Genomic DNA, 308 nt, shown 5'->3' on the forward strand with positions numbered 1-308 from the left:
TTTTTAAAAAAAAAAAAAAGCCCTAATTAACGAAAGATTAAGAAAGCCGTAGTATACATTTACCGTAAGGCCGGTTACCACTTTAATCTCGCAGCTACTCAGACACGGGGATAAACCCGGCGAGGATTAACCAGGTCAACTATATACAGCCCCGAGAGCAGCTCAGGCTGCGCTCCCGCGGAGCGCCGAGGCGAGGACGGCGAGGACTCCCCCCAGCACCCCACCGCTCGCCCCCCAGCGCGGGACGGACAGATCCCCCCCAACCCCCGGGGGGTGCCGTGCATGCCGGACCCCCTCCCCGCCCGCCC

This window comes from Charadrius vociferus, unplaced genomic scaffold (genome assembly GCF_000708025.1).
Source record: "Charadrius vociferus isolate BGI_N301 unplaced genomic scaffold, ASM70802v2 scaffold230, whole genome shotgun sequence".
Taxonomy (NCBI): Eukaryota; Metazoa; Chordata; class Aves; order Charadriiformes; family Charadriidae; genus Charadrius; species Charadrius vociferus.